Source organism: Rhinoraja longicauda, chromosome 17 (assembly GCF_053455715.1).
Source record: "Rhinoraja longicauda isolate Sanriku21f chromosome 17, sRhiLon1.1, whole genome shotgun sequence".
Classification (NCBI taxonomy): Eukaryota; Metazoa; Chordata; class Chondrichthyes; order Rajiformes; family Arhynchobatidae; genus Rhinoraja; species Rhinoraja longicauda.
In genome coordinates, this window is record NC_135969.1 from 24,238,784 (window position 1) to 24,260,495 (window position 21,712).

General features: G+C 44.6%; 1 protein-coding gene across 2 annotated transcripts in view; it reads right to left on the reverse strand.

The window, feature by feature from the left end:
* The window catches only part of rad54l2 (RAD54 like 2), a 94,883-nt gene extending 83,362 nt beyond the window's left edge, over positions 1-11,521 (reverse strand). The window contains exon 1 of one of the 2 annotated variants that reach the window (XM_078414368.1): positions 11,392-11,521. The gene's annotated coding sequence lies outside the window, so the exon portion shown is untranslated. Of the gene's footprint in view, positions 1-11,292 lie in introns of both variants that reach the window. The other variant, XM_078414369.1, reaches the window with a different exon arrangement.
* Positions 11,522-21,712: the final 10,191 nt, after the last annotated feature.

The following is a 21,712-nucleotide window of genomic DNA, read 5'->3' on the forward strand; positions in this document are numbered from 1 at the left end:
TATCTCCTTGAATGGGGATAGCCATTAAACAACTCACCCAATATAATTTTCTCCACAGCTTTGGAACAAAGACAGGATCAAGAGCAGGTTCTTTTAATTGTTTTTTTTATCCCTATTACTCCTCAATCACTGAACTGAAATTGAGGGCATCAAATGGAAAAGAAAGGGTTATAATAGTTCTGTTGTGAAAAAAAGGTGAAACCTGGCACAATTTAACAGTACTGAAATGGGTGAAAACCACTGTTGAAAGATACGCGAGGTGAAATGTCACAATTTTAATATACTCTAAGTGGTGGAACCTATCACAATAAAAAGGTATTGAAAGGATTGGAACCTGTCATTATTTAAATGCTCTATGAAATCGAACCAGTCATTGGTTAAATGGACTGAAAGGAGTGGAATCAGTCACTCTAACTATTATAAGAGATGGAATCTGTCGCTATTTCATGGTAATGTCAGGGCAGAACCTGTCATTACATAAATATAATGAACAAAGTGGAACCATCATTATAAAACCTGTCATTGGGCTTTTATTACAAGAGGATTTGAGTATAGGAGTAAAGACTCCTTGTTGTAATTAGATGAGACCTTGATGAGACTGTGCCTGGGGCATTGTGTGCCACTTTGGTTTCCTCACTAAAATATAAGACACGCTTTCCATGGAGGGAGTGCCACAAAGACTCACTAGATTTGTTCCAGGATAGCGAGTTTGTCATACAAGGAGCGTTAAATAGACCTGTATTCTCTAGAGTTTGGAAGAAGAGATCTTGAAACTCACAAAATTCTTATAGGGTGTGACAGACGGAATCCATTTCCCTGGCTAAGGACTCCAGAACCAGGTGCTGCAGCCTAACAATAAGGGAGAAAGCCGTTGAGGAGATGAGAACTTTCTTCAAGTCAGGCACGTGAGTGAGGTAAAAAAAAAAGAGGAAAAGAGCCGGGCGCTTGCGCGAGGCGTACAGCGGGGGTCAGAAAATTGGAAAATTTACACACAAAATCACTAGTTTCAAGCCTCTTTTAGTGCATTTCAAAGTAAAAACGGACATTACAAAATAATGTGAATGTCACTGGAAACTATTAACATTTTGAAGTAAATTCTCACATTAATTGATAATCAGCCCAAAAAGGTGGTAATTGGCTTTTCTGCTGTGTTTTATATTTTAACCCCGTCTTAATTAATTTAGTTATATAATCTTATAAAGAGGAAATCATGCTTGACTAATCTTCTGGAACTTTTTGAGGATGTAACTAGGAAAATTGACAGGGGAGAGCCGGTGGATGTACCTTGACTTTCAGAAAGCCTTCGACAAGGTCCCAACATAGATTAGTGGGCAAAATTAGAGCACATGGTATTGGGGGTAGGGTACTGACATGGATAGAAAATTGGTTGGCAGACAGAAAGCAAAGAGTGGGGATAAATGGGCCCCTGTCAGAATGGCAGGCAGTGACTAGTGCGGTACCGCAAGGCTCGGTGCTGGGACCGCAGCTATTTACAATATACATTAATGACTTGGATGAAAGGATTAAAAGTACCATTAGCAAATTTGCAGATGATACAAAGCTGGGTGGCAGTGTGAACTGTGAGGAAGATGCTATGAGGTTGCAGGGTGACTTGGACAGGTTGTGTGAGTGGGCGGATGCATGGCAGATGCAGTTTAATGTGGATAAGTGTGAGGTTATCCACTTTGGTGGTAAGAATAGGAAGGCAGAGTATTATCTGAATGGTGTCAAGTTAGGAAAAGGGGACGTACAACGAGATCTGGGTGTCCTAGTGCATCAGTCACTGAAAGGAAGCATGCAGGTACAGCAGGCAGTGAAGAAAGCCAATGGAATGTTGGCCTTCATAACAAGAGGAGTTGAGTATAGGAGCAAAGAGGTCCTTCTGCAGTTGTACAGGGCCCTAGTGAAACCGCACCTGGAGTACTGTGTGCAGTTTTGGTCTCCAAATTTGAGGATGGATATTCTTGCCATTCCGGAATGGCGGGACTGTCATATGTTGAAAGACTGGAGCGACTAGGCTTGTATACACTGGAATTTAGAAGGATGAGAGGGGATCTTATTGAAACATAAGATTATTAAGGGGTTGGACACGTTAGAGGCAGGAAACATGTTCCCAATGTTGGGGGAGTCCAGAACCAGGGGCCACAGTTTAAGAATAAGGGGTAGGCCATTTAGAATGTAGATGAGGAAAAACCCTTTCAGTCAGAGAGTTGTAAATCTGTGGAATTCTCTGCCTCAGAAGGCAATGGAGGCCAATTCTCTGAATGCATTCAAGAGAGAGCTAGATAGAACTCTTAAGGATAGCGGAGTCAGGGGGTATGGGGAGAAGGCAGGAACGGGGTACTGATTGAGAATGATTAGCCATGATCACATTGAATGGTGGTGCTGGCTCGAAGGGCCGAATGGCATACTCCTGCACCTATTGTCTATTGAACTGCCACAACAGCCACAGCAGCTGGTGAAGAAGGCCTCTCTGGTGCAGACCTAGTTTTAACATGAAATGACACAGTGCTGGAGTAACAGAGCAGACTGAATCTATCCATGTTCTCCAGCAATGCTGCCTGCCCGCTGAGTTACTCCAGCACTTTGTGTCCTTTAGTGTATTAACCATCATCTACCGTTTTTTGTTTCATCTCTATACAATAACACCGTACTTAGTTATAACAGACAATCAGCAATAACGGACACCAGCCCCCCTCTCCCACCCCATGATCCGTTATATCGAGGGTTTACTGTACACAATTTATCTGAAATAATGATTATGGGTTGATGTGATTATGCTTTGGTACAGAATCTATATATTCCACAATAAAGCTGCTCTGTGATTTGAACTCCAATAACCCTGATGAAACAGAAATATATACGCCATTTGTTAGACATGTTAATGTAGGAAGCCTTAAATTCTGCTCCTTTTAAGGAAGTTGTGAATTGCATCATTCATGTTGATGTTTTATTCAAACATGCAGAGTTGATGCGAGCCTACTTTGCAAAAGGGCAGGAAGTGGGTTAAGCATTCCAATATAATGACATTTTGTCAGGTCTCTACTATGGAAGCTGTTGACTGCTTGGTTGCATACTGGAGGTAGTCCATAAAATTTCGTCTGGGTGACATTGTCTCTAAAACAAATCTTTTCACACTGAATACTTCAGCAAAATCTTCAATTTCCTTTCATACACTCATAATTTTCCTGTACTAAGGACACATTTTACATTTTTTTAACACCGCCATCAAATTACTGACAAGTGCATCACTGGGCAGTTGTTTAAATATATGTTAAAAGACTAAATGCAGGATTCTGAAAAGAAAATGTAAATCCTGTATGATTGGTATTTATGGATAATGTAAAATTCAATAAAAAAAATAAAATAGTTTTTCCAAGTAGAGTTTAGGTTATTTTTTCATTTTGTTTTCATCACTTAAAACCAAAATGGATACCCCAAGGATAAACATAATATAGGAAAACAATTGAAGGCCTTTGAGAAACAGTGGGGGAGCAGAATTAAATGAATGGTCTTTACCTGCAGTTTAATTTGCTCATGTCCAAGCAATTCTGAAGAGCATTTGGAAATGTGGTACATACAACTATTCCACAACAACAACCAGGCCACTCACAAAATTAATTCAATAAATAGAACCATGAGCCACAATCATCAGACAGTGCAAATAGTCTCAGGAGACCAAATGCCAACACCTCCCAATCATGAGAAACAGCCACTCCAATATAAATTAGGTACAGTTCAGCACTGTGATTCACCCTGCTGCCATAATACTTGACCGTTGCCAGAAAGCTTCAACATAGCACATCCAAACATTACAGCATGCAGGGGAGGTCATGCATAAGCAACAGCTCACTCAGCATGGCCTAGTCAAATTTCCCTACCAAGAGCTTTATAGCACATTGCGTAACCTTTTATACCAGCGCCAATCTGTTTCATATTAATTCTGCAATGGTCTCTTTCATTTAGTTACATTGCAGTTAATGGACACAACTTATCATAGAAATATAGAAAAATAGGTGCAGGAGTAGGCCATTTTGCCCTTTGAGCCAGCACCCCTTCTGTGACAGAGAATTCCACAGATTGACAACTCTCTGGGTGAAGAAGTTTTTCCTCATCTCAGTCCTAAATGGCATATCCCTTAGTCTTAAACTGTGACCCCTAGTTCTGGACTCCCTCAACATCGGGAACATTTTTCCTGCATCAAGCCTGTCCAATCCTTTAAGAATTTTATATGTTTCTCTAAGACCCCCTCTCATTCTAAATTCCAGTGAATATAAGTCCAGTGGACCCATTCTTTCATCATATGTCAGTCCCGCCATCCCGGGAATTAACCTGGTGAACCTACGTTGCACGCCCTCAATAGCAAGAATGTCCTTCCTCAAATTAGGAGACCAAAATTGCACACAATACTCCAGGTACGGTCTCACCAGGGCCCTGTACAACTGCAGTAAGACCTTGCTCATAAACTCAAATCCTCTCGCAATGAAGGCCAACATGTCATTAGCTTTCTTCACTGCCTACTGTATCTGCATGCTTACTTTCAGTGACTGATGTACAAACACATCCAGGTCTCGTTGCACCTCCCCTTGTCCTATTCTGACACCATTCAGATAATAATCTGCCTTCCTGTTCTTGCCACCAAAAGTGGATAACCTCATATTTATCCATACACAGAAACTCAGATACCTGATAACTTTAAAGCAGATTCACAAGTAAGTCTGTTACAAGATCTTTATTTGATTTACTTAGACATGGGCACAAATGATTGTAGTTACACAATCTTCCTCAATCACTGGCATAGCCCGAACAAACAATTCCATCTCCCTTAGCTCTTTACCCTTTCATTCACCATTATCCCTTCACCTCTAGCATAGCCCAGTCACAATATTATGACAATTAATGAAAAACACCAGCTACAGTATAAGATTTTAACGAGCATGAAGTTGAGTAAAGAGATAGACTTGGATTTAGGGAAGAAATTCAGATGGCTAAAGGGTAAATTAAAATTGGAGCACACCAGAAACCACAGGATTGGAAAAGTGCAGAGATCTCAGCAGTTCCGAGGTTGAAGCAGAGGAATGTGAAGAATGGTAAGCAGCATGAGCAGCACGGAGGGAGGAAAAGATACAGAGAAATACAAGTCACGTGGAGAAAGAGAAAGGAAGGCAAGGGGAGATTATAGGAATCAAAATGGAGAGAATTTAATGGCAAATTTGACTAGTCTGACAAAGATATGAAAATGGGGCAGAATGACATTAAAAAATGGCGTATGTTAATAGATAAAACTTGAGGCTAAAATAATCTAAAATTTATTAGCCTGCAACAACCGTTGAAGTCAACCTAGCTACTAGGGTCAATGACACATAAATGGGTCTTGGCTTCGCCTAAACGGCGGGAAGTGCCATTTTAGGGGACAGATTGTAGAGCTAAAATTTAAGCTTCCGATAAAGAATTCAGCTGTCCCATTAACACTGGGATCAGATAAAGTTGCAAGAACAATCTGAACATATGTCACTAAATTAGTCACATATTAAAAGTTGAGATGGCAAAACCTCCCATACAGAAACACAAATATTGACCTCGCAGCATTCCTTATTAATGAGCACAGTGTTCCTCTTCCATCGTCAATCCCAAAACATAACCTTATACAAAATGTTAGTAATTTCCAACTAATAAATTTCCGCACTTGGTTTTGTCTCCTTGAACACTGACATGAAGCATTCTCTGGAATATATTCAATAAATGCTCGTCATATTCAAAATTGTAACTCCCCACTCCTTGTTGCTTCTTCAATTGGTACTGTAGAGAACCAGTCCAGTAATATCAGCAATGTGATTTCTGGCAGCGTGACTTATTTTTGTCCCAGTCTCTGATTGAATTGTTTAGCTTTCAACAGCTGGAGTACACTAATAATGAAACTAGATGGAACTGTCACAAATTCTCTGTGCTATCAACCCTCTAATCTGATGCGGCATAACACTATCCATAAAAATGTAGCCAATAATACTATGGCAACATGACTTCCTGAGATAAGTGAAATCCTGCTGCAATGTACTCCTGCTGATATGAAGGTATATGACGCAGAATACAGAAACACCTGGTTTCCTACTGGTATTAGACAATAGACAATAGACAATAGACAATAGGTGCAGGAGTAGGCCATTCAGCCCTTCGAGCCAGCACCGCCATTCAATGCGATCATGGCTGATCACTATCAATCAGTACCCCGTTCCTGCCTTCTCCCCATACCCCCTCACTCCGCTATCCTTAAGAGCTCTATCCAGCTCTCTCTTGAAAGCATCCAACGAACTGGCCTCCACTGCCTTCTGAGGCAGAGAATTCCACACCTTCACCACCCTCTGACTGAAAAAGTTCTTCCTCATCTCCGTTCTAAATGGCCTACCCCTTATTCTCAAACTGTGGCCCCTTGTTCTGGACTCCCCCAACATTGGGAACATGTTATCTGCCTCTAATGTGTCCAATCCCCTAATTATCTTATATGTTTCAATAAGATCCCCCCTCATCCTTCTAAATTCCAGTGTATACAAGCCCATTATGTTAATGGGTGTGAAGATTTTGCCTCTGCAAGGGAGCATGAGAAATTGGAGGTTTTCATGAAGTCATCCTTAATCCCAAAAGGACTGTCAAAGAAGAGTATCTAGGTACATTGTGGAGATGAGCTGCTTCTGATACCAGCAAAAAAGTGAGAACAGAGGAGGAAAAAGGAAATCAAAACAAACGTTAGAGTTTGGCAATATCTTAAGAAAGTAAACTATTATACATATGCAAAATTTTAGAGCATAGCAGGTACAGCCCATCCAGCTCAAATTCCAAAGACATCAGGTGTTTGAAGCATGGATCTTGTCCTGGTACCAGGTACATAGGGGATTGTAGTTTCCTTTCCATCACTATATTGACGCGTGGATTCTATTTCAGCATCAGGGCACTACAGGTGCTCTTATTCATATCAGAATTACTCCTAATGTGCAAGAGGTTTTTTTTTTACTTCTTCCATCCAAAGAGAATGTTCAAAATGTACTTTTACTGATGGTATTTATTTTTCTTTGCCACATCAGCATATACCTTCAATTACAAGATCACACACAGGTCGTTGTCGTTCCTCTTCAGCACTGAGATCAAAGACAGTAACAAAACCTAGGATCAGTTTGTGCCTGGTCCTGCCAACCCCTTATAACCTGTTATCAGGGATAATATTTCCTACTGAAGGACCATATGCTTACAGTCTTTGCTGCAACTTAACATCCAATAGATAAATTATGTCCAAGTTCCTCGATAATTGTTCCTAATGTGTCAGCAAAGTGTGATACAAGTTGCGTGGTTTAACATAATGGATTTGAACTAGACACTCTGAACAATGCTCAATTCTGGGATCAGGTTACTATATTCTTATTATAGGCAACATACTATTATGGACAAATAAAGAAACTGCCAAGTAATTTACATGCACAAAATGCCATGTAGCCAATTATCACCAAGAGTTACACACTCCACACCCAGTTTGCTCTCCTTTACCTTGATCTGTAGCAGTGTTGATGGCATAATTCTAACATCACTCTGCCAAAATAAATGCGTGAAGTCTTAAAAGTGTCAAGTGAGTGGTACTGTTGTGAAATAACACTGCCATCTTTTTAGCAATGGATATATTGCTTCATTATGATTTATAATTATATGAATGAGATGGTATTTAGCTAAATTGTGGAATGTAGGCACAATATGCGAATCTTGGAACTGCCACCAACGTCATGGGGTTGTTTCTGGTTTATTGTCCGAAAATTTTCCGTTGTGGATAGACACTCAAGCCAACTGAGAGCCCCCTGACTTTGACTGGACAACATTAATCAAGCTCTCTCTCTCTCTCTCTCTCTCTCTCTGTAGAAAGCCAAGTTCTTCTGCACCCTTATGATTCCTCATCATCCGAATGGATCTGACAGGGCTGGTCGCACTGAAAAAACTTTGCAAATGACCTAATATTTTTAAATTGGTTCTCCAGTTGTAGGCAAGATCGTAATATTAGTTTATCAAAAATATTTATGGCTTAGCCACTTGCTAATTAAACTAACACATAATACCATGAAAATACTATATTTCAAACTTTAAAATTCAGCTCAAAGGACATGCAAATTAATACTGGCCCGGTAACACAATAAATGAGGACTTGACAGGACTAATTGATATTTAAGGCAGCTAACAAAAAAGACAAATGCAATCATTTGAAGAATATAAAATAAGCAGAAAAGAACACAAGCGGACAATTAGAAGGGGCAAAATGGGCCATGAAACACCATTGATGCGTCAGATTAATGGAAATCCCAGGGCTTTGTATATGTATATAAAAGTAAGTGGGTAACGAGGGAGAAGGTAGATTCGCTCAAAAATAAAAGAAATAATTTCTGCTTGAAGTCAGAGATGGAGACGAGCTATTAAACAAGCAATTTGCATCCTTATTCACCATGGAGATGGACATGGAGGACAACAAGATCAGTGCGGGGAAAACCAATACACTAGGGCAATTTGAGAGCAAGATGGGAGTGGTGTTGGGGTTTTTGAAGAATATTAAGGTGATTTTTTTCTATTACAAATCTCAAATTGTGGAATACAGAGGCAAATAGATAAATCATGGGTCTTTGTCCCAGAGGGCACTGTAGATCAGCTACAGAAATGGGCATGGAAATAGTAAATAGTAGAATAGTTTAACCTGAGCAAATGTGATCTGTTGTCAAATGCAAGGGGGAGGTATACAGTTAATGGCAAGACGATTAACAGCATCGCTTTATAGAGATACACCTTGGGGTTCACGCCCATAGCTCCCTGAAAGTGGCAATACAAGTAGATAGAATGGTAAAGAAGGCATATGGTATGCCTGCCTTCATCGGTCGGGGTATTAAAAATAAGTTGGGAAATCATATTGCAGCTTTATAAGACTTTAGTTCGGCCACATTTGGAGTATTGTGTGTAATTCTGGTCACCCCATTACATGAAGGAACATTAGCCTCCTGTGCTCCAAAGAATAAAGCCCTAGCCTCTCCATTAGCTCAGGCCCTTATGTCCGGGCAAGAAGTTGTTGGACTAACTTGGATTGTTTTCTCTGGAACAAAGGAGGTTGAGGGGAGACTTAATAGAAATATATAAAAGTATGAGAGATATAGACAGTCAGAACCCTTTTCCCAGGATGGAAATGTCAAATACTAGAGCGCATATCTTAAAGGCGAAAAAAGTCTAAAGGCGACATGCGGGGCAAGTTTTTTTTCACACAGAGAATAGTGGGTGCCTGGAACACGTGGGGATGGAGAGCTGATAAAATACCAATATTTAAAAGACCTTTACGTTGGCACTTAGATATGCATGGAATGGTGAAATATGGATGATGTGCTGGCAGGGATGATTAGTTTAACTTTGCATCATGTTCAGCATGGTAATTCTAGGCCTTTCCCTGTGTTGTACTATTCTATGTTCCATTTGCAATTGATCTTATTTCATTACAGGGTCTTAGATGTTGTATGGGTCAGGTGGAATTCAGTGGGTTCGATAAGAATTAAAAAAATCATAATGTTAACGGCACAATGACTATACTGAATTTTTTTCATATTTCTGAAATATTGAAAGATGTGGAGTTTTCCTCCACTTTAGCTTCTGTGATTGATTCCAATTCCCTTTGTTATTGCTTGGTGATGTCAGAATTAAAGTTCTGTTCCTTTGTGGGCCAAGTCACGACCAGTCAATTTACATTGTCAATAGTTCACAATTTTAACAGACATTAATAGGAGTCAACTCAACTGTAGAACCAAAAAGAAGTAAACCTTCCCCAAACAGCTCATCATGGGTCAATGGCAATTGTCTATTTTTGCACAATACTGGATTCTCAATTCATTCTTTATGACAAGTCTACCCTTACTGAAACTCTTTCACAACATTCGAGCCAGCATTTATAGGAATAGTATTATATCCCGAAAGGTGGCACGTCATGCACTCCTTTTCAATCATTGTCTTGCTGGAGCTAGGTACTTGAATCCACAACACTGTGGAAGCCATGTGCAACATTCCAGGCTGATCGATTTCCCACTTTATTCATTCTGTTCAGTGACATCCAATGCCATTTCAAAAAAAAGTATAAACCAATTTTGACATTTCAACTCTATATTCCTTAAACCAAGCAAAGCATATTAATTGTCTACCTACTACATTCAATAAAGGCACTAATTGTTGAGGTTCCTGCTAATGGCATTGGAAAAATCTAAAATGATCTTCACCTAGCACATGTCAAAGAATATTAAATTTCACACACATTCCTAAAATTAAGATGTCAATTGTCTGCCTTTAATTCTGTTCAGATATCACAAAGAAGATCCAAAGAGTCGAAATGAAAGTGAAGAGATGTCAGGTATGAACATTTCTCTAGATTGGTAGCTACTTGAAAATTGTTACTTCTGGCCTGTGATTATCAGCCAGAAAATCAGTCAAACGAAGGCAGCAAAATTGCTTCCTATCTAAATAATAACATTCAGCAACGATTAATTACAGTTTTTTGGAAGTGCGGTCAAGGAAGACCATTGCACTGAGGAGCCAGTGTTGAGATGAGACATCAAAGTACCAGATAAATATCAAAGACCCACTAAAGTACTCAAAGAGCAAGAAAATTGTTTGGCTTTGAACTTAACAAAAATACCATATCTGTTTATCTCATGGTCGTCGAGAGAACTTTCCTGTGTAGACTGATTGGTGCAATTTCTGCAATATAATAATGACCACAATTTAAAAATGGACTGCATGCAACTCAAGTGTCCCGAAAACGAGGCATAAACAATACCAATGAAACGTCCCCTGAACATGATACATTAAATGCTCATTACAAAACTTGCGTATGTAATCCCGGTGATATCCTCCAGTCTCCCCACCCCCTCCGGGATGACACGCCCCCTCCCCTCGGTCCCCGGGGAGGGGGGCTGCTCCCTCTCAGCCCCCCCCCCCCCCTCACCGGGGATCAACCCTCCCCTCGGTCACCGGGGATTGCACCCCTCCCTCCCCCCACCTCTCGGGCCCCGGGGATCGCACCCCCGCGGATCAGTCCCCCTACCCAGTCCTGACCTCGGGATTCAGCCCCCCCCCCCCCTCCTCTCGGTCCCCGGGGATCGCACCCTCCCAGGCTCAGTCCCCGGGGAGCGCCCCCCCCCCTCCCCTCCCCTCCCTCAGTCCCCGGGGAGCGCCCCCCTCCCTCAATCCCCGGGGATCCGCGTCCCTCGGGCCCGGCGCCGCCTCCTTTGTTCCCGGCTCTACCTTTGTCTCGGGCCCGGGCCGGGGCCGAGGCCGACGGCTCCACGCCGTTGTCGCAGGGTCCCGTAACCCCCCTCCCCTCTCGGGCTCGGCGCCTCCTACCTCAGCTCTCGCAGCTCGGTCCAGCACCAACCGATTTCAAACCCAGAACCGATTTCAGTCGAAACGAGAGACGCGCAAATCGATTCGAATCACAAGATGCTGCTCCTGCGCGAGCCTCTGCCTCTGCCTCCCCGGGAAACACGGAGCCCGGACAAACGGGCCGGGGCCGGAGCCGCGACTGCGCCACCAGCCGGCAGGACCGGCCGGCCGCACCGCGCAGGGCGCTTCCGGTCGGCCTCGCCGCCCGCAGGATGCAGCGAGCACTGCACCTGCACCGCCCCCTGCTGGAACCTGAGGAAACTCCCCTTTCCCCCAGGCAGAGCAGTAAAGGGTGATGTTTGAAGAAGGGTCTCGACTCGAAACAGTGGGTCAAGCAGCATCTGTGTGTGTATATATATATACAGTCAAGTCAATTTTATTTGTATAGCACATTTAAAAATAACCCACGTTGACCAAAGTGCTGTACATCTGATTAGGTACTAAGGAAAAAATGAAACATACAGTAGCACACAAACATAACAGCACATACAAAACAGTTCACAGCACCTCCTCAATGAGCCTCAAACGCTAGGGAGTAGAAATAGGTTTTGAGCCTGGACTTAAAGGAGTCGATGGAGGGGGCAGTTCTGATGGGGAGAGGGATGCTGTTCCACAGTCTAGGAGCTGCAACCGCAAAAGCGCGGTCACCCCTGAGCTTAAGCCTAGACCAACGGGATAGTGAGTAGCCCCAAGTCGGCCGACCTGAGGGACCTGGAGTTAGAGAGGTGGGTTAGAAGATTTTTGATGTAGGGGGGGAATGTCCATTTAAGGCTTTATATGTGAATAGGAGGAGCTTGAAGTTGATTCTGTACCAGTGGAGAGAGGCCAGAATCGGCGTGATGTGGTCCCTTTTACGGGTACCCGTCAGGAGTCTCGCTGCGGCGTTTTGGACCAGTTGCAGGCGGGACAGGGATGATTGGCTGATCCCAGTGTATAGGGAGTTGCAGTAGTCTAGGCGGGAGGAAATGAAAGCGTGAATGATTTTTTCAGTGTCGTCGAATTGGAGGAAAGGTTTGATTTTAGCTATGGTACGAAGTTGGAAGAAGCTGGCTTTTACCACAGCGTTGACTTGCTTGTCAAATTTTAATGCAGAGTCAAATATCACGCCGAGGTTTTTGACATGCGGTTTGACTAGGCAGGATAGGCTTCCAAGGGGGGGGGGGCGAATAGGATGACCTCAGACTTGCTCTCGTTTAATTGGAGGAAGTTCTGTGCCATCCAACATTTTATGTCCTCAAGGCAGTGTAAGAGGCTGTTTAAATTTGACTGGTTGTTGGGTTTCAGGGGGAGGTAAAGCTGAGTGTCATCGGCATAGCAGTGGAAAGAAATGCCGTGCCTTTGAATGATTTGGCCAAGGGGGAGCATGTATAGAGAGAAGAGAATGGGGCCTAGGATGGAGCCTTGTGGAACTCCGCAGGAGAGGCTAGCTGGAGAAGAGGAATAACTGCCTATGTTGATGGCGAAACTCCTATCTTTGAGGTAGGAAACGAACCAGCTCATATATATATATATATGGATATGGATATATGGATATGGATATATGGATATGGATATATGGATATGTATGCAGTATGTGTGTGTGTGTACTTGTGAGTATGTGTATATATAAACACTGAACTTTTTTTCTCTCGTTTATCATATTGTTTACAGTGTACCATGTTCACATATTCTGTTGTGCAGCAGCAAGTAAGAATTTCATTGTTCTATCTGGGGCACATGACTCTTGACTCTCTTGATCTCTGGAGAACATCGATAGGTGATGCTACGGGTCGCCACCCTACTTCAGCACTTCCTGACCCAAAATGTTGCCCGTCCATGTTCTCCAGAGATGCTGCCTGACCCGCTGAGTAACACCAGCACATTCTGTTCTTTTTTTGTGCAAAGCTGCAAATGCAGTTCCTTATATCTATGTAAATATTGTTCTGTGAAGGGAATTGGAGAAGTCCACGGATAACATGTGGGAGTCGTTTAAAGGCCAACTGATCAAAATGCAAGATCAGTATGTTCCAATTGAGAGGAGGGAGAAGGGCGGCAAGGTAAGGGAACCATGGATGACCAATGTGGTTGTAATACTTGGCGAAGAAGAAAAAGGAAGCATAAGTTAGGTTTAAAAAGGGGACATCAGACAGTGCTTATGAGGAATATAAAGCGAGTAGGAAAGAATTCAAGCGGGCGATTAAAAGGGCTAAAAGAGGCCATGAAATGTCAATGGTAAAAATAAAGATGGATTAAGGAAAATCTCACGGCAATGTCAATGGCAATGTCATGAAATGAAATGGCAATGGCAAGATGGATTAAGGAAAATCTCAAGGCAATGTCAATGGCAATGGCAAGATGGATTAAGACGTTAAAAATAAGAGGGTGACCAGGGAGAAGGTAGGACCTCTCAAAGATAAAGGAGGGATTTGAAGATTAAGATGTATGGGATTCATCATGGTCATTTGGATTCAGAACTGGCTTATTCATAAAAGACAGAGGCTTGTGGTGGAAGGTAGATCTTCTGGCTGGTCTGTGACCAGTGGAATTCTGCAGGGATTTGTGCTGGGATCTTTGATGTTTGTGATATATGTAAATGACCTAGAAAATAATATAAATGGGTTGGTGAGTAAGTTTGCTGACGGCACCAATATTGGAGGAGTTGAAGACAGTTAGGAAAGCCGTCAGAACACACAGCGGAATGTTGATCAGCTGCAGAAATGGATGGAGAAATGGCAGATGGAGTTTAACCCGAGCAAGTGTGAGGTGTTGCACTTTGACACGTTGAATGTAAGGAGAGGGTATGCAGTTAATGGCAAGACCCTGAACAGCATTCATGTGCAAAGGGAACTTGGAGTCCAAGTCTGAAGCAGGGTCTCCACCCAAAACGTCACCCATTCCTTCTCTCCTGAGATGCTGCCCGACCTGCTGAGTTACTCCAGCACTTTGTGAATAAATACCTTGGAGTCCAAGTTCATAGCTCAGTAAAGGTGGCAGCACAAATAGATGGGGTGGTAAAGAAGGTGTATGGTATGCTTGCCTTCATTGCTCGGGGCATTGAGTATAAAAGTCAGAAAGTTACCATGCAGCTCATTTGGTGAGGCCTCAATTGGAGTATTGCATGCAAATCTGGTCGCCCCCATCACAGGGAAGATGTGGAGGCTTTGGAGAGGGTGCAGAGGAGGTTTACCAGAATCCTGCCTGGATTACAGGGTTTTAGCTACAGAGGTTGGATAGACTTGCATTGTTTTCTCTGGAAAGTCAGGGGTTTAGGAAAGATGATAGAAATTGGGAGGCATAGATAGGGTAGACAGTCATAACCTTTATCCCAGAGTGGAAATGTACAACAAGAGGACATAGCTATGAAGTGAGAGGGTGAAAATTTAATGGAGACGTGCAAGGCACGATTTTACACAGGATGTAGTGGGACACATTGTCAGGGGTGGTGGTAAAGGTAGTTACGATAGTGGCGTTTAAGAGGATTGTAGATCGGCACATGGAAGTGCAGGGAATAGAGGGATATGGATAATGTACAGGTAGGTGCTCCCATTCTCCCAGAGCTGGGGAACACTAGGTGCTCACAGTTCCCATTCGCCCAGACCTGGGGTGCGCTGGGTGTTTCACTGTTCCCATTCTCGCAGAGCTGGGGTGCGCTGGATGTTTCACTGCTCCCATTCTCGCACATCTGGGGTACACTAGACGCTCACAGTTCCCATTCTCTGGAGGTGGGTGTGGTGGGAGCTTCATAGGTCCCAGTGTCCCAAAGCTGGAATGCAACAGACAGCTTTGACCCCTTGCAATGCCTTCAGTTGACTTTCAATCTCCTTACTTGTGTGGGAACTGCTTTACGTCCTCGTCATCCACCCTGGGTAGTTCTACGGAATTGGCAAAATTTGCAGCAAAGCATCAACTACGGTACTCTGAAGCACCAATTGCCACTTTTGATTGTTGTAGTAGACATACGAAAGAAGAATCTCCTTACTGAACGTTGCATTTTGGGGGTTCCACTACCTACGCTGGCTTATCATCCTCCAACAAGGAGCGGTTGTCAGCATCTATCCGTGGCATGATCCTTTTCTTGCCAGTCTTCTTGTTTTAATGTGAGAGGCCTGACGGGTAAGGTGGATGAACTCAAGTATCTGTGACTAGGATGTTGTAGCCATTACGGAAACCTGACCGGCAGCACAATGTTCCAAGGTACAGAGGTTACAGGAGAGATAGTGATGGGGGTAAAAGAGGATGGGGATGTTGCTTTATTGATAAAGGAGAATGTCATGACAATAGTCCGAGATGACATTACTGACAGTTTGTCCAGTGAGTCTGTACAGGGGGAGCTGAGAAATAAAAAAAGAATGATCACCATGTTAGGAATGTACTGCAGGCCCCCAAATCGTCAACAGGAATTGGTGGAGCAAACATGCCAAGAGATTGCAGGCAGCTGTGAGGCCAACACGGTAGTCATAATGGGGGATTTTAACTTTCCCAACATGGACTGTCATAGCACCAAGGGCTTGGACGGGGTGGAATTTATGAAATGTGTTCAGGAATGTTTCCTCACTCAATATGTAGAGGGCCCTACACAGGAGAGGGCACAGCTCGATCTACTCCTAGGAAATTGGGAAGGGTTAGTTACTGAAGTGTCTGTGAGCGAGTCTTTTAGGACCATCGACACGGAGACAAACCCTTTCAGAGAGGAGACAGCCCAGAGATATCCACACCATTTACAGGTAAACCTGATATCCTGTGGCTGAGATGAGAAGAACCTGAAGAATATATCCAATTCAACACCATCTCATCCATGTGTAGGAAGGAACTGCAGATGCTGTTTTAAACCGAAGATAGACACAAAAAGCTGGAGTAACTCAGCGAGACAGACAGCCTCTCTGGAAAGAAGGAATGGAAGATGTTTCTGGTCGAGACCCTCTTCAGACTGGTTAGGGATTAGGGCAATGAGAGATATAGATGATGATGTAGAGAGATAAAGAACAATGAATGAAAGATATGCAAAAAAGGAAACGGGCCATTTTTGGCTGTTGAATGAAAACGAGAAGCTAGTGCGACTCGGGTGGGGGAAGGATAGAGAGAGAGGGAATTGCGGGACTACTTGAAGTTAGATAAATATTTATACCACTGGGCTGTAAGCTGCCCAAGCGAAATATGAGATGATTCTCCTCCAATTTGCATTTAGCCTCACTCTGACAATGGAGGAGACCGAGGACAGAAAGGTCTATGTGGGAATGGAAAGGAGAATTAAAGTGTGTAGCAACCGGGAGATCAGGTAGGTTCAGGCGGACTGAGCAAAGGTGTTCAGCGAAACGATCACCCAGTCTACGTTTGGTCTCGCCAATGTATAAGAGTCCACATCTTGAGTCCACACCTCCTCCAATCTCATCTACTGTATCCATTGTGCAAGATGTGGACTCTTGCACATAGGCTTCTTGTTTTCACTCAACAATTCTTAATTGTTAACTGTATGTTTGTGTTGTCATTTGTGAGCGGAGCACCAAGGCACATTCTTTGTATATGCACATACTTGGCCAATAATCTTATTCATTCATTCATTCATTCATTCATTCATTCATTCAAACAGCTAACAATGGCCTGTTTCCTTTATCATCGTTGCTTTTTTTGCATATCTTTCATTCATTGTTGTTTATCTCTACATCCTTGTCTATATCTCTCGTTTCCCTAATCCCTAACCAGTCTGAAGAGGGTTTCGACCCGAAACGTCATCCATTCCTTCTCTCCTCATATTGTATATGTGAGCTTCAAACTGAATAATTTTACACTACATGGTACGGCAGCTCATGGAAACTACTATTTTTGGAATAAAAAGAAACTGCAGGTCGGTTTATACCAAAGATAGACGTAAAGTGCTGTAGTAAATCAGCAGGTCAGGCAGCATCTCTGAAGAAAATGGGTAGGTGACATCCCAGAAGAAGGATCCTGACCTGAAACATCACCTATTCGTGTTCTCCAGAGATGCTGTGTTACTCCAGCATTTTGAATCTATCTTACTATATTTGTGTTGTTTTCAATAAAGGCTAAAACACTATCAATTGGAACATGTACAGCATGGAAACATCCCACAAAGCCCGCACATAAACACATCTATATTTTATTCTCACATTCTCCTCTTCCAGATACTCACCAACACACTCACAGCAGCCAATTATCTGTACCTGTAACCCAAGCTACAGAGAATGTGCACAGCAAGGAGTCTGCACTCCTTTTATGTTTCCTTTTGTGCTTCGTTATGTACCTGTGTAGGTACTCGTGTTAGGTATGATTTGACTGGATAGCACAAAAAAAAAGTCTTTCAACTATATCTTTGTATACATGACAAAAAAAAACCCAATACCAACCTACACAACTTTAGAATATGGGATGAAGCTGGAGCACCTGAAGGAAATGGACACGGTTATGAGGAGAAAGTATAAATTCTGTATAAACAATGCTGAAGGTCAGGATTGAACCCAGGGCACTGTGGCGGTGAGGGACAGATCTGGCTGTGTCACCTTGTCAGAGGAATGGCAATACCTGGCCGACAACACCAGATGGCAACAAGTTCCCATAGTGGAGGCTGCTGAAAGCTGGAGGACGTTACAGCATCTTGCTGCATTCACCCCAAGGGGGTTTACACACTACAGGCAATTAAGGGAGGTCAAACAACACGGCATTCCCTGAGCATTCCACTGAGTACACCAGCCTGCAGTTTGTGTTCAATGATCTAAAATGTGATCAGAATTTTGTCTGTCCTTGCAGGTGGAGTGATTTTTGCAGATGTCCAGAGAATAGTGGCCAGATTTATCCCTTGTTCCACACCACAGTAACAGGTCGTGCTTGTTTTATTGAGGGGTGTGTGTCACCAAAGATGTTTGGAGTGTGGAGGAAGGTTGGATCGTGAGTACCATTGCTCATCTCCAGATGGTGCTGAGCTCCCAGAATGCAAGCCCTCAACGTCCACCCTCACCCTACCTGCCAGCCAGTATAAACCTATCTACCTCTACCCCATCTGCCCACCAGTCTAAACCCGTCTGCCCGCTAGTCTAAACCCTGTCTGCCCACCCACTAGTCTAAACCCGTCTGCCTATCCGTCTGCCAGTCTAAACCCTGGTCACTGCCCATCTGCCCGCTGGCCTAGACACTGGGCTGTCTACCTGCCAGCCAGTATAAACCTATCTGCCCCTGGCCTAGACACTGGGCTGTCTACCTGCCAGCCAGTATAAACCTATCTGCTCGTCTGCCCCTGGCCTAGACACTGGGCTGTCTACCTGCCAGCCAGTATAAACCTATCTGCTCGTCTACCTGCTGGCCTAGACACTGGGCTGTCTACCTGCCAGCCAGTATAAACCTATCTGCCCCTGGCCTAGACACTGGGCTGTCTACCTGCCAGCCAGTATAAACCTATCTGCTCGTCTGCCTGCTGGCCTAGACACTGGGCTGTCTATCTGCCAGCCAGTATAAACCTATCTGCCCCTGGCCTAGACACTGGGCTGTCTACCTGCCAGCCAGTATAAACCTATCTGCTCGTCTGCCTGCTGGCCTAGACACTGGGCTGTCTATCTGCCAGCCAGTATAAACCTATCTGCTCGTCTGCCCGCCAGTCTGAGCTCTGGGCTGCCTGCCCACCCATGTCTAAACCCCCGTCTGTCTGTCTATCCAGCTGCCAGTCTAAACCCCCGACTGTCTGTCTATCCACCCACCAGTCCAAACCCCCGTCTCTCTGTCTGCCCACCCACCAGTCTAAACCCCCGTCTGTCTGCCCACCCACCAGTCTAAACCCCCGTTTGTCTGTCTATCCACCCACTAGTCTAAACCCCCGTCTGTCCACCAGTCTAAACCCCCGTCTGTCTGTCCACAGCCTATCCAAACCCCTCCCTACCCACCTGCCTGCCCAGGGCCCTCCCTGTATGCCTGCTGGTCTGGACAGTTCCCTGTATACCCACTATCCCTCCATCCATCTATCTGCTTTCTCTGTCCATCCACATTTCCTCCATCTCTCTTTCTTCCCCTTTTTTTCTACTACCCTCTTCACCGTCCCTCTCCCTGTTGTCTCATCTATTTCTCATCTCATGCTGTCGGTCCCCACTACAAATGCATTTGGACGTTTGTGAGTGAAGTAGCTCTCTGTGACATTCCCCAAGTCAAAGTCAAAGTCAATTTTATTGTCAATCCTCAGCCAGTTTACACAGACAGAAAATCGAAATACCGTTTCCCACAATCCCGAGGAACAAAGTGCATAAAACTAAGTTAAAATTAAAAAGGCACAGCAAACAACAATCAACATAAAATATAAAATATAGTCACTTCAAATGCGTTAAAATTTTTTTTAAAAAGTGTCTGGTGCTGGATGTGCATGTGTGTGGGGTGTTAAAGTCCAGGTCCAATAGGGGCAGGGGAGAGAGGAGGAAGGGAGGGGAGAGAGTTCAGCATCCTGACAGCCTGGTGGAAAAAACTGTTCTTTAGTCGGGTGGTGCTTGACCTCAGGCTGCGAAACCTTCTCCCTGAAGGCAGGAGGGTGAAGAGGCTGTTGGAGGGGTGGGAGGGGTCACCCACAATGCTCAATGCTTTGCGGGTGAGGCGGGTGGTATAAAGGACCAGGAGTGTTGGGAGTGAGGCGCCAGTGATCCTCTCAGCAGTGTTCACTATGCGCTGCAGGGTCTTGCGGCTGGAGGCTGTGCAGCTGCCGAACCACACAATGATGCAGCTGCTGAGGATGCTCTCGATGGCGCCTCGGTAAAAAGTGTACATGATGGGTGTGGGGGCTCCCGCTCTCTTCAGTTTGCGGAGGAAGTAGAGGCGCTGCTGGGCTTTCTTGGCGATGGACGTGATGTTGTTGCTCCAGGAGAGATCCTCGGTGATGTTCACCCCCAGGAATTTGGTGCTGCTCACCTGCTCCACAGCAGCACCATTGATGGTCAGTGGGTGGGGGTGTTGGGTGTGCGTTCTCCTGAAGTCGACAACAATCTCCTTTGTTTTCTCCACATTCAGGAAGAGATTGTTGTCTGTGCACCACGCGGCCAGCTGGTCCACCTCCTTCCTGTAGTGGGTCTCGTCGTTGTTGCTGATGAGACCCACCACTGTTGTGTCATCCGCAAACTTGACGAAGTGGTTGGAGCTGTAGGTGGGTGTGCAGTCGTGGGTCAGCAAGGTGAAGAGCAGGGGGCTTAGCACACATCCTTGTGGGGCACCCGTACTCAGCGTGATGGTGTCCGATGTGTTGCTGCCGACCCGTACGGACTGGGGTCTGGCAGTGAGGAAGTCCAGCAGCCAGTTGCAGAGAAGGGGGCTGAGGCCCAGATTTGTTAGTTTACAAACCAGCTGCTGGGGGATGATGGTGTTGAATGCTGAGCTAAAGTCTATGAACAGCATCCTAACATATGAGTTTTTAGTGTCCAAGTGGGTGAGGGCTGGGTGTAGAGCAGAGGAGATGGCATCCTCAGTGGACCGCTTAGCTCGATATGCAAACTGAAACGGGTCCAGGGAGGGGGGGATCTGATCTGCTTCATGACCAGCCTCTCGAAGCACTTCATGATGGTTGAAGTCAGCGCTACAGGGCGGTAGTCGTTGAAGCAGGATGGAGAAGACTTCTTGGGCACAGGTATGATGGTGGTTTCTTTGAAGCACAAGGGAACAACAGCCTGGCTCAGGGAGATGTTGAAGATGTCTGTGAGGACATCTGTGAGCTCAGCTGCGCAGTCTTTTAGCACACGACCAGGAATGTTGTCAGGTCCAGAAGCTTTCCGGGTGTTAATCCTTAACAGTGTGCTTCTCACACTGCCTGGAGACAGACAAATAGCCTGGTCGTTGGGGGGGGGGAGTTGTTTTCTGCGCAGGTGTGTTGCTCTGTGCTTCAAAGCGTGCGAAGAAGCCGTTGAGGTCGTTCAAGAGAGAGGTGTCACTGTCACAGGTCTGTGGTAAGGGTTTGTAGTCCGTGATAGTCCTAATACCCTTCCACAGGCTCCGTGTGTCTCTGCTGTCACTGAAGTGGGCTGTGATGCGCCGGGTGTAGTGTTGTTTGGCTTTCCTGATGCCACTGGAAAGGTTGGCCCTGGCTGCTCTGAGACCGGCTGGATTGCCCTCTCTGAAGGCAGCGTTGCGGACCCTCAGCAGCCCATGGACCTCCCCTGTCAGCCATGGCTTCTGGTTAGCCCGGATGGTGATGGCTCTGGTGTGGGTCACATCGTCAATGCATTTCGTGATGTAGCCTGTAACTGTCTCTGTGTATTCCTGAATGTTGGTTGTGTTGTTGTATGTTGCTGCCTGCTTGAACATGTCCCAGTCTGTAGTCTCAAAGCAGTTT